Source organism: Pinus tabuliformis, chromosome 9 (genome assembly GCF_031772625.1).
Source record: "Pinus tabuliformis cultivar Carrire ecotype Pingquan chromosome 9, CPIR1, whole genome shotgun sequence".
In the NCBI taxonomy this organism is placed as follows: domain Eukaryota; kingdom Viridiplantae; phylum Streptophyta; class Pinopsida; order Pinales; family Pinaceae; genus Pinus; species Pinus tabuliformis.
In genome coordinates this window covers 1389801911-1389810927 of record NC_142307.1, presented here as the reverse complement: position 1 = coordinate 1389810927, position 9017 = coordinate 1389801911, and the positions used below count along the sequence as shown (strand labels likewise).

Below are 9017 nucleotides of genomic sequence, written 5' to 3'. Positions count from 1 at the left end.
ATGGAAAACTTAACATCCAACACATCGGAATAGAATGTTAATGCCAATTTTGGGAAAGCACATAAATTCAGACAAAATTTAGCTTAAAACATTATTCATCACTATAATATACACATGGAACCAAATCTTACCAACATGGTTATCATCACTAAAACCCAACCTAAAATTTAATAAAGGACACTTCTGATCTTCTGAGCACATCATATATCTAACTAATATTTTCAGTCCCAACACTAGACAATGGAAATTGGCTAGCAAATGATTCAACCTGCTTTTTGAGATCAACAATGCTATTTCATAGCTGGAAATTGTCTGACTTAATAAATTTTATAAAATATTTTAATTTTGTACTTTTCATAGAGCTCTTAGCCTTAATGGCTATCTACACCCCCTCGTGGATAAAATCTGCAACCTTAATAAAGTCATCCTCAAGAAGCCCACGAGTGGTTAATGCAGGAGTCCCTATGCGTATACCACCAGGAACCATAACACTTTTATCACCTGAAAATGTAAGGTATTAAAGTAAGCTATATCATCCCATGGAGAAATGAAAATAAATGAATCCCTTACATCTAAATATACAAAGAAAAAATTCATGTAACCTGGTACAAAATTCTTGTTCAGTGTGATAGAAGCAACATCCAAAATGTCCTCTACTCTTGCACCATCAATGCCCTGTCCAAGCCCATTAATATATACCATGTTACATTCAACCAACTAAATCCAATAGAAATAAATATACAAGTAGGTTGTGTACTCCAGCATATGAACAGAGGATCCTTACCAAGGGCCTCAAATCAACTAGAACTAGGTGATTTTCACTACCATCAGACACCAAATTGTAACCCAAATCCATTAGGCTCTTTGCAAGGGCTCGGAAATTTGCTACAACTTACTAAAACTATTTTACCTTTGATAAGAAACAAAATCCATTCAAAAAATAATTCACATGCATGAATTTTACAGAAGCTTAGACATGTGAGAGTGCTACACCTGTACTTGATAAGCCTTGAACTCTGTAGTTACATCATGTTTTAAACAAACAACCAACCCTCCTATGGTATGGTTATGTGGTCCTCCCTAGAAAGCCACAAATTATTTCATGTATCTTTTAGAAACGAAATGATACAAAAAATCGATATATCCAATATTATGATATTAGTGAGCAGGAGAACAATATGGATGATGGAGGAAAGGAAGGAGAACTCAGATTGACCTGTAACCCTGGAAAAACTACATTTTTGATGGTTGTCTCTAGGTCAACCCCCATTCCTGAAGAATATCATGCCTCCCCAAGGACCTTGTAAAGACTAAAAATCACAACCCTCCAATCCAAAAATATTTCAGAATGAAAAATATCAGAAAGATAAAAATGAAAGGAAAAAAGTGAAACAATTGACAAACAATTCAAGGAACATAATGAGTTTCATCAAAGCTTTGATCTAGTAGTGATAAGAAATAGAAAGAACATAAAAAATGAAAACATGAAACTAAATCAAAGAACATGTAAGAGAATCAAAAGGAAAATCTACACCTCTTAACTCTATAATCACTCCTATGATGGGAATGGCATATTTGTTTTAGTTATTTGTTGTTTCTTGAACATTAATGGGATTCTTTTTCTTCTACAAGGGGGGAATGGCACAGATATATAGCATTAAGATAGATCCAAAAAAAGGTCCATCTAATATACTCATATTTTTAATCAAAAGGGTGAAGTGCAGAGAAAATTAATAGCATCAACTCACCTTGTGCGTTGTAGTTGTTACTACATCACAAAAATCAAATGGACTGACCATTATAGAAGCAACGATGAGACCATTTATGTGTGCCATGTCCATCATTAAGTATGCCCCAACTATATTGGCAATCTTCCCAAACCACAAACTTTTTAGTACTAAAAATCATAAAAAAATCCAACATTACATACTATAAGAACATATTAATAAAATATGCTAGAATAAACATTGTTGGAAAGAGAAATTTTTTAAAGGACTTCCATTATAAGATCTAGAAATACCCATCTTCAATACCTACCTCATGTGAGGGTAATCAATATCTCGGGGATATGCACTAGCACTAGCAATGATAAGCTTGATCCTAAAAAGGGTGGAATTCTACTCAAGTATATCATAGTCAATGAATCTTATAACCCAAGAAAACAAACCCAACCATTAACACTTTGAACACTTCCCCAAAATATTGGTTCAATATTTGTCAATGATGGAATTGTTTCCCTCCTAATTATTATTAGACTGGAAATGTGAGCTCACCTGTGGACTCATCTAAACGATATGGCATTGATTCAAAGTAAATTGATGTAGCAAATACTCGCTTTTTTGCTATCATGAATCCATGAGACAGATGCCCTCCATGTGGTAAGTCCAAACCCTAAACGTTGCAAAGAAAATTTTCACATGTTACATGCCCAAATAGGAATGATAATCTTATCAAAGGAGGTTCATAGTTCAGAACCATACACACCATAATGCGATGATGTGGTTGGAGGAGAGTTGTATAAACAAAAAAATTAGTTGGGGATCGAGATAATGGTTGAAAATTAACACCCCATGTACTGTTGTCAAGATGGAATGCTTCTAGGGCCCTCTGCTAGAAAAGCCTCTCACTTTGGTCAATGAATTCATTGCCAACATATTATATGCATGGCATAAATCCCAACCCAACACAGTAGTGAATAAATATAGAAAAGTGTCCAACAATTGTATCCATCATTGTGATAACAAATACTCATGCAACAACTATAGGTCTCTACACTATAACACTGAACCCAAAAACCATTACACACATGTCAAACATTCAAACTAAAAAGTACAGGTCCAAAAGCTAAGAGAAACTGAGTTTAACAAGAAAAAAATACCAAGTGGCAAGAAGAAACTGCCAAGCAGCTCAGACACAATCACAATCATGATGGTGTCATTCTTCACATTCCAAGTTATATCTTCAGGCACTTACCTCTTACCAGGGAGTCCTTCTGAATACTTGTTTGTTAGACATGATCCAACAGCTTCCATAACTGCCCACGATGTAAAATTTTCAAAAGAAATAAGTTCCAAGCCATTGAATTGCAACTGCTTTTATTTCTCAATTATCACATTCACTTCAGGATCGAGCTCATGCAAAGGAGGATCTACAAAGCTTTTCTTTCCCTCTGCATGGAGTAACTTACAAAATAGATAAAGAAATCAAAATAAATTTAGTACCCTCGGTAACTGAGGCACAGTTTGACAAGAGCATTAATTGTATTATTGAGTTCTACAATTTTTGTTTGCTGGCACCCGAGGGGAAGCCAGATCAAGAACAAAGTCTTTATCAAGCCATTCAATAACCATTAACTCAACAAAACTATAAATAAAACTGAGGTATTTGACATAGTTCATTAAATGAAGATAAGAAGCTTATTTGTAGCAACTCAATTCACAAATGAATCTTCTAAACACCTCCAAGTTAAACTATATTCAACTATGATCTATGCTTTCTTCACTTGGTCTTCAAATGGCAAGATTATCAAGGATGTCACATAGGCTATCTATACATGTATAAATTTCAACCAAAAACAAATACATAAATAAATAAATCATAGCGTGAATTGTGAACAACATGCACACCTGGGAAGTTGCAGGGTTGCGCCAGCATGAACGCCAAAGGATTTCCCATTGTCAATCTTTTTGTGATACAAAAAGGTTTATATGGGCATGGCCTCAAAGTTTCAAACCTCCTAATTTTCTACTTTTCTGTTGCCAGGGAACCCCCAAAACTAGTTGTGAAGTTTTGGGCATCAAATTTGTAGTTGGGTTCAAATTATATTGACCCAACAAGCCCATCCCTACTGCTCCACTACCCATTATGACCTACAATGAATATGTTTGCACCGTAAACAAGAGCTATCCTCTATTCCCACTTCAAAATGTGAATCCAGAACTTGATGTATTGTGGATAATTCTCTGGCAAAGGTAGACATGAAAGACACCAAAAGCAGCACCAGTTCGAATTTGCCTCCTGCACGTTGCTGACTTGGGTTTGAATCGCAGATAATATATAGAACAATAATATCACACATGCAGGAGCAGCTGACTTGGGTTCGAATCGTAGATATAAAACAAGAATATCACACATATTCACATATAATATATATAACATGAATATCACGTTGGCAAGCACCAACAAAGAAAGGCCATGGATAAGTTTTATTGATCCAGGTGGATATTGGTGGCCACCTCCCAAGTCCACCTGGACCCCCACCATTGTCTTTCTCAGCATTTTCAGTTTCCTTAATTATAGCACAAGTTACTATTTTTAGCAGTTTTTCGGGTCCTGAACTTCCGGAGCCGTTTTGAGGCCCTAAACGACGTTTTTTGGGGAATCCGGGGGCAACATGGGTCCATGTGTTACCCGTTCCAAAAATGATAGTGCTTGGATAGATCTTTCTAATGAGCTATTGTACGCGTCAAACGGAGATCATATGCCAAAGTTACGACCCCGGGAAGTTGATGTACCAACTTACCCCCAAACGGGGCCCACAGTTTGGCGTTTCATCTCCTAGGGTTAGGTTTTGGAATGTTAAGGGTTTTCCATTGTTTCTCAACAATAAATAGGCCTTCGAGCCTCATTGTAACACAGTTCAGAGGCATGTAGCCATCACATCTCTTCTCAGAGATAAGCTACCATCGCCCTAGCTGGTTTATTTCCATTTCTGGTTGTAAGCATTTTTCAGTATTTTCCATTAATGAAATGAAGTATTATTTCCGCTGCATCTTTGTGTATATGGTTATCTCTGTAATTTGTTGCGTTCCTGTTTAAATCCGGATCAGTGGTATCAGAGCGGTCTGCTTTTTCTCTGTTTTTCTTTGCATGTCCCCAACAAGGTCGGGATATAAGGAGTTAGGGCTTGAACTGGTTGAACCTTTGCAAGACCAGCCTCGCAAATCCCGACGGCCTCCCATGGCGGACGAGGAGAAAGACGAGGGGGCAGGAGATCCCATCAAAATCTTGCTCGAAGAAGCCCTCGAGCGACAACGGAACGCGATGATGGACAGCTTTGCCCAGATCCTTCAGCGGCTACCCAGAAGCAACGCGTCGGCTTCCAGCAGCTACTCTGGAAACGCCACACCCTTTAAGGTACAAGTTAATTTTGAAATCCCCATATTCGAGGGTCAGATAGACTCAGATGCCATAGATAAATGGTTAAATCTGCTAGAGGGTTATTTTTCTGTTCATGAATTTTCGAGTCGGGAAAAGATTGTTTTTGCTCTCCTCAAAGCAGCCCCCCACGTCAAGGACTGGTGGGAAACCTACTGCGAGCAGAAGGATGAAAGTACTGGCTCACTATTTTCAGTCGTACCCACCTGGGATTCGTTCCGGAATGCCATCAAGGAGCAGTACTATGAGGATGAATACATAAAGTGGACCACGCTGCGGCAGGGAAGGGACCAAGACGTGTTGGAGTTCACCAATCTTTTCCATACCCTTCGCACAAAGTTGGGTATCAAGGATTCGGAGCAACATTTGATACTCAAATACCGTGGCTGCCTGCACAAGTACATCCAGGAAGAAATACAATTCCTAAACATCCCCTCGCTCGGCGCAGCATACCGGTATGCCGTCAAGGTCGAGCAGAAGTTTAAACAAAAGAAGCGAGACTTTGGATCTGCGAATCCAAAGCAGGGGAAGGGTGCCCCTAAACCACAGAACAAAGGACAAAGCCAAGGCGGGACAGCCCAAGACAACCAGCCGAAGCTGCAAGCAAAGAACAACGCTGCGAAGCCGAGAAAGGACACTGGAAAATGGTGCGAGTTCCATAAGAGCTCCACTCACAACACAAGTGAGTGTCGGGCCAAGCAGTCACTGGTGGCTGAGCTAAAGGTTTCAGAATCAGATGCATGTTCTGACTCTGAGTCAGAACCCGATAAGGGGTATGAAAAATGGAAGCATATCATTGATACGGACCCCAGCGCCATTGTTGCTACCGCAAAGATCCAGAAAAATGAACCCGAAGATCTAGAGGAGGAGGAGCGTCTCTTCCACTCCCAGATGTGGGTAAAGGGCTCCCCGATACAGTTCATTGTTGATAGCGGGAGTCAAAAGAACCTCATTTCGGCAGAGGTCGTGAAGCGGTTGGGCTTACTGACCATAGCACATCCACAACCATACACCATTGGGTGGCTTCACCAAGGACGAGATCTTCGCGTGAGCCAGCAGTGTCGCCTTCCATACAACATCAAGCCCTTCACGGATGAGGTATTGTGTGACATTGCTCCCCTTGAAGTTTGTGATGTATTACTAGGATAACCATACTTGTGGAAGCGACATGCTGTGTATGAATCAAGGCCCCGTGCTGTTATTATTACATTGGGAAATAAGTTGTTCAGGATACCAGAGGTAGCACCACCTGCCGCCCTCTCTTTGATTACTACAAAACAATGCAGTAAGATCATCTCCAAAACCAGGAAATTTGTTTTCCTGATGATACGCCCTCAAGGAAAGAAGAAGATAGTGGCCGCGGTCTCCAAATGGGGCCCCTCTGCACGACAACTATAGATGGACAAGATTGTGGAGGAGTACGAGGACATCTTCACCTCCCCGGCAGGGGTTCCTCTGCACTGTCAGGTCAAGCACTCCATCGATCTGACCCCAGGTGCACCGCTACCCAATGGACCAATTTATCGGCGCTCCGTTCTGGAGAACGATGAAATCAAGAGGCAGATTCAGGAGCTCCTGCAGAAAGGTCACATCCGTCCGAGTTCATCGCCCTGTGGGAGCCCGATCATGTTGGTACAGAAGAAGGATGGGATGTGGAGACTCTATATTGACTATCGGGCGCTAAACAAGATCACTGTCCGTAATAGGTACCCAATCCCGCGGATTGATGACCTCCTAGACCAACTAAAGGGGGCGAAATATTTCAGCAAGATCGACCTGAAGTCGGGATATCACCAGGTACCAATCGAACCCTCCGATGTGTGGAAAACTGCCTTCAAATCCAAGGAGGGCCTCTTCGAATGGTTGGTCATGCCTTTCGGATTGACGAATGCTCCTGCAACCTTTATGAGGCTAATGGATGACATCTTGCGGCCATTCACCAACTCCTTTGTAGTTGTATACTTGGATGACATTCTGATCTTCAGCCAGAGTTGGGAAGAGCACCTCCACCACATCCGACAGGTTCACCAAACACTGCGGCAACACAAGCTATGTGCCAATTTGGAGAAATGCACTTTTGGCATGACCCAGGTTCAGTATCTGGGATACATCATTGATGAACAGGGGGTGCATGTCGATCCAGCCAAGATCCAAGTCATTCGGGATTGGCCCTCTCCAACCACTCTAACAGAGCTCCGCAGCTTTCTAGGTCTTGCCAACTTCTACCGCAGGTTTGTGTTGGGGTTTTCTCATATTTCTTGGCCCTTGAGTCAAGTCACCAAGGGCAGGGCAAAAGCAAAATTCTTTTGGTCTGAATCTCAACAGAAGGCATTCAGGGAGTTGAAGGATCGCCTCTGCACGGCACCAGTGCTCGCGTTACCAGATTTACAACAACCATTTGAGGTCGAGACAGATGCCTCTGACTATGCTATTGGGGCAGTCCTTACTCAACATGGACATCCAGTGGCATATCACAGTGAAACACTTTCAGACACAGTCCGGAAGTACCCCACTTATGATAAAGAGATGTATTCCATTGTACAGGCCTGCCGACAATGGAAGCATTACATTTTGGGGAAGGAAACGGTCATCCACACAGACCACTGACCTCTGCAGTTCATACAGACCCAAGGGAAATTGCAAAATGATCGCCATCAGAAGTGGTCTACATACCTGCAACAGTTTCACTTGAATATCAAGTATAAAAAGGGCAGCACCAATAATGTTGCAGATTGCCTCAGTCGACCACCGATCATGGCGCTAACCACCGTGCTCAACTCTTGTGGGCACAAGACTTCTGATTGGCCACTTCTCTACAAAAGCGACCCAGAATTCGGCCACACATACCAGACACTCTTGGAGGGTCGGCAGGTTGCAGATTTTCACCTCCAGGATGCCCTATTATGCCACCTTGGTCACCTTTGTGTTCCTTCAAGCGAGCGTGCCAAGATGATTTGGAAAGCACACTACAGTCGGGCTGCTGGACATTTCAGGGTCGAGAAAACAGTGGCAGTACTGCAAAATTATTTCTATTGGCCGAATCTTCGACAGGATGTTGGGAAGTACATCCGATCATGTACTGCCTGTGCCATTTCCAAACCGGCCATTAAGAAGCACGGCCTCTATACCCCGTTGCCTACCCCTAGTCGACCTTGGGAATCCATCTCCATGGATTACATGTCAGGCCTTCCTTCCACTAAGCATGGAAATGACTGTGTTTTTGTGGTCGTCGACAGGTTCTCGAAGATGGCCATTATGGTGGCCTGCAAGAAGAATATCACAGCAGAAGCCACTGCTAAACTCTTCTTTGAACGAGTGTGGGTGCACTTTGGGATCCCACAGTCTATCATCTCAGATCGGGACAGTCGGTTTCTCAGCACATTTTGGTCCAGTCTCTGGTCAATGCTGGACACCAAACTCACGAAGTCCACAGCCTTCCATCCTCAAACTGATGGCCAGACAGAGGTTGTCAATAGGATGATTGTGCACATTCTGCGCATGTATAACTCGAAGCATCCACGCACATGGGACGAGAGCCTCCCCTATGTTCAGCACAGCTACAACCGAGCTCTTCACAGCTCCACTGGCCATAGCCCTTTTCAGGTGGGTTTGGGATTCCAGCCACTATGCCCCATTGATGTGGCCATGCCACTTGCAGCTACTCACATGAATTCAGCTCATGTCCAGTCCGAAACAGATAAGGCCACCAGCTTCATTGAGCGCATCCAACATATTCGCCAGCAGGTCCATGACATTCTTGAGAAATCAAATGCCAAGTACAAGCAGCGACATGATCAACATCGAGTGCCACACAAGTTTCAGGTGGGCGACAAAGTCTGGTTGCATTTGCAAAAGGAACG

The 9017-nt window shown here is 42.3% G+C and overlaps 1 pseudogene; it reads right to left on the bottom strand.

Moving 5' to 3' along the window:
* Positions 1-208: 208 nt before the first annotated feature.
* On the bottom strand, positions 209-3863 carry LOC149153700 (serine hydroxymethyltransferase 3, chloroplastic-like; annotated as a pseudogene).
* Positions 3864-9017: the final 5154 nt, after the last annotated feature.